The following is a 4,269-nucleotide window of genomic DNA, read 5'->3' as shown; positions in this document are numbered from 1 at the left end:
ATATGTTAACCAGAGGTGCAAAGTTGGACCAAAAAAATAATTTTTTTTTCTCCAAACTCTAAAAAAAAAAAAAAACAAATTATTTTAAAATCCGGCCCGCGGATAATATCCGCGCTCGGAATAAAAAATTATTATTACTATTTTTTTTTTTTCGGGGCGCGAATTTTTTCCGCGGCCCGGAATAAAAATTCCGGAGCGCGGAAAAAATCCGCGATCTGGGTAGTTTTAAAATTTCTGTTCAGATCTGGTTATTTTTATTAAATTAATTTTTTTAATGGGTATTTTTAAAAAAATCAGGTAGAAAATCACTACTTTTGAATGTTATAGAATTTTTAGACCAAGTGATTTATTACCTATTTAATAATTATGTTGAATGATTCAGATCTATTGTTTGGACTATGAAAAGAACGATATTGATCAATATTAGGGATCAATCCGTGCTATGCATAGTACCATAGTCTCACTATAATTTCAGAGTAGTTTATAGCTATGATCTAAACTAAACGAGAGAAAAAGAGCACAATATTATAAATTTAAGGTTCTTGATTTTTCTTGTCATAATTTTTTTTTTTCAAATTCTTCAGATACCAGGAACAGAAATTTCACATAACAAAGGTCCTTTTGCATAATATAAGGAATAAAAAGGGTCCTTTATGCAATAACGAAGAAGAAAAGGGTTCAATTCTGTATTAACAAAAATGAAAGGACAACAGTGCTAGCAACTGAAAACATTTTCATTCAAAAATTAAATAGTATTTTTTTTTTTTTGACAATGTCAAAAATTAAATAGTAAAACATATTCTTTGTCTTTAGAACAGTGAGAAATTTTAATTCAAGTTGGTCCAAACTACAATATGTAATGTACCATAATTTTTTACGGAGACAAATAAAAAGAGCTAAGCGAGCAACCTGTAAAGGAAACGCATCCATATATATCGGCTCGGAGACCGAAAACCGTGCCTGAACCGGACCCAATCGTCGCACCAGACCGGTCTTAGCAACAGGCCACGTGTAATCAGTCCCTAGCTGGTCTAGTTCAGACCGGATCAACTCGCTGGTTTTCACCACCTCCTGAGAAGCGGACAATCTAGTAGTGTATTTGATACTTTTAAAAATATTATATAAACAGAAATAGTAAAATCATAGATGTGCTGTCAATTATTAAATATATAGAACCTGTATCTAATTTAAATCAATTTGAAATTTGATTGGTCATCTATTATAAAACCACTAAAAATTACAATTGATTAAGATTAAACTTGGTTATTACTATTAAAGAAAAAAAAGTACATCAATAATTTGAACTTTCTAATTTAAACAATATTTTTAGAAGTATCAAATATATGGATGAAAGTAACATTCAAATTGCATCTAGAAAATCCTATAAATGAATTTCATAAAAAGTTGGTTATTGTTTGCTGACATAATTTAATTAAGGATATGATCCTTTTTTCAGAAGAACAATTTAAAACTGGAAGGACAAAAAATAATTTCAATCCAACAAAAAGATTACTCTATTTTTAGTTAGCTAAATTTTTCCTGTTAAAAAATAAAAGACTCCGACACCTTTCTAAATTAATTGTTCCTTTTTATCCAATCAAAAATAGGGTTGAAATTCCTGTTAAAATGATTCTGGTGTAGACCGTAGAGAAATTACAATCTCTCTTCTCCAAATGGGTTCATCTAATCAAGCTATTAGTCATCAAAACCTTCAGACAGTCTCAGCAATTCGAACAGAAACCATAACTGGATCACATCTGTTTAAGGTTTACGGATATTCCCTGATTAAAGGGATTGGCATAGGAAAATGCATCGATTCTGATATTTTTACTGTCGGTGGATATAACTGGATAATTAAAATCTATCCTGATGGATTCAGCAAGGATGATAAAAAATTTATATCCATTTTCCTTGGACTTGAAAGTGAAGCTGCTGCTGTGAAGGCGCAAGTAAGTTTCACCATACTTAAACCGAATGGTGACAGCTCTAAGTTTAGCATTGCATGCCCCATAGCTTGTACTTGGCCTCCAGAAGGTGATAAGATCAGAGGTTATCCTCAATTTGTGAAGAGAACTAAATTGGAGGCATCAAAATATCTCAAAGATGATGCTTTGACAGTGAAGTGTGTTGTTACTGTTATTAAAGGAACTAAGCTTGAAGTAACAAACCCCTATGGCGTCATTGTTCCACCGTCAAATTTGAACCAAAATTGGGCTAACCTACTAAAGAGCGGAAAGGGGGCGGACATTACATTTGTAGTGAATGGAGAGAGAATTAAAGCTCATCGATGCGTACTTGCGGAAAGGTCGGATGTCTTCAATGCTGAGTTTTACGGTTGTATGAAAGAAAAATGGACAGACACCATAACAGTTGAAGATATTGAAGCACCAGTTTTTAAATCTATGCTTTACTTCATATATTCTGATTCATTACCTGATTTTGAGGGGACTAATGGTGATGAATGTGAAAAGAAAGATTTGTTGTTGATGGCTCAGCATTTGCTAGTAGCAGCGGATAGGTATGTATAAGATTTTTTTTTTTTTTTCTCTTCTATTCTTCTTTTTGTCAATTTTAACGTGACCATTAAATACATGAAAGATAGGTACCAGTTGGAGAGGTTGAGGTTGATATGTGAAGATTTACTATGCAAGAACCTCGGTGTGAACAACGCTGCAACTATATTAATTTTGGCCGAGCAACACAATTGCAGTCAACTCAAAGCAGAGTGTCTCAAATTTATGAGTATTCCAGAAATTTTTAAAGCTGTGGCACAGACTGACGAATTTCATAATTTGCAAAAGATTTGTCCATCAATTTTGAAGAACATCTAAATTTTGTATTATAAAAAATTATCATCCATTCTGAAGATTTGTCAATCAATATTGTTTTTCTTTCATGTTAATTATGGCTTTTAGGTTGCTACCTTTTATTGAATCTAGAATAGCTAGCTGGTTTCGCACTTGAATATATATTATTAATTATTAACTTGTTTTTTCTGGGTAATTGCTTTCGGTACAGCTTACTTTTCCACTGTATTATGAGGTTTCATATGATTGTTTTTTGAAACTAAAGAATACAAAGCCCATGAAAGTCGTTAATTTGGATGTCTAATAGTGATCGATATGAAGATTTTGTTGCTGTACCTTATTGTCAAATTCATCTGATTATTGCTTCAAAATTGTTGTAAAAGTTCATCTAATGTAGAAGATCGAAACATGTGAAATTACAAATAGATTCGTGATTTCTCAATGTATTTGTAAAAGAAAATCCAAATTTAGTTTGCAACAATAGATCAAAATTATTGGAATAAAACTTTTTATATATCTTGGAACAATATTTCCAACAATATATAAATATTATTATTACTTTTCTCCGGTTGCCTGTACTATCTGAAAACATCTTGTTATAATAAGTTTTTATAGGAGAAAGGGGACTAAGGTCGGACATAGTCAAAGGAATTGAATATCATTCATTTCTTTAATAAAATTAAAAGTATATTGGTAACGGCTCATTTAACTGTCTCATCTAAAAATAAAATCAGCATTAGAAATCGGAAATTACTTTGTTCATTCGAAAAAAAAAAAAAAACATTACAGATTTTGTTCAATATATACTTTTTTTTTTGTCCAAAAAAAGATAGCATAGCCTTTGAAAATTTGGAAGTTGATACAGGAAAATAAACTTTATGTGTGTGCATGTGCTCAGATGCCAGAATAATTTGGCTGACGATCTAGCTAAGAAGGAGAGAATGAATGGTTGGGATCACTTACACCATACATTTCCCTATTTCAATTTGTAAAAGGATTATAATTTCTGATGCTGTAATGGGGCAGGAGGGGTAGTTTTATTCATCTCTCATATTGTGTTGTAACCTACTTACGGGTTTTTGATAACAAAAACAAAAAATATGTCCTGCTTTATGCATCACTTTTTTCATGAACAATATCTTAGTCAACTGTAAATGATGTGATTTTTAACATTACTCTTTTTAACGCACAAGCGATACAATTTTAAGAGGGAGGTTATAGTACTTTGTTATGTATATTTATTTACTGTGCTTTGATACAATAGATGTCGGATTTCTACTAAAAAGCGCGTTGAATGAAAATCAAAGCACATTCAATGATTTTTGCATTGGAACACACTAAATAGATATATATTGCTTGTGCGTTTGGCTACGGTGCTTCGCGAAGTAAAATGAGTATTTCACTTCACTGTTTTATAATTTTCTCAAAAACAATGATTTTCAAAAATCTAAAAAATAGTAAA

The 4,269-nt window shown here is 31.4% G+C and overlaps 1 pseudogene; it reads left to right on the top strand.

Annotated features, from left to right (window-relative positions):
• The first annotated feature begins 1,673 nt into the window (after nt 1–1,673).
• Nucleotides 1,674–2,831, top strand: LOC144564482 (BTB/POZ and MATH domain-containing protein 2 pseudogene; annotated as a pseudogene).
• Nucleotides 2,832–4,269: the final 1,438 nt, after the last annotated feature.

Source organism: Carex rostrata, chromosome 13 (genome assembly GCF_964058835.1).
Source record: "Carex rostrata chromosome 13, lpCarRost1.2, whole genome shotgun sequence".
Lineage (NCBI taxonomy): Eukaryota > Viridiplantae > Streptophyta > Magnoliopsida > Poales > Cyperaceae > Carex > Carex rostrata.
Note: the sequence above shows the minus strand (reverse complement) of the source record. Positions and strands in the feature narration are given on the sequence as shown.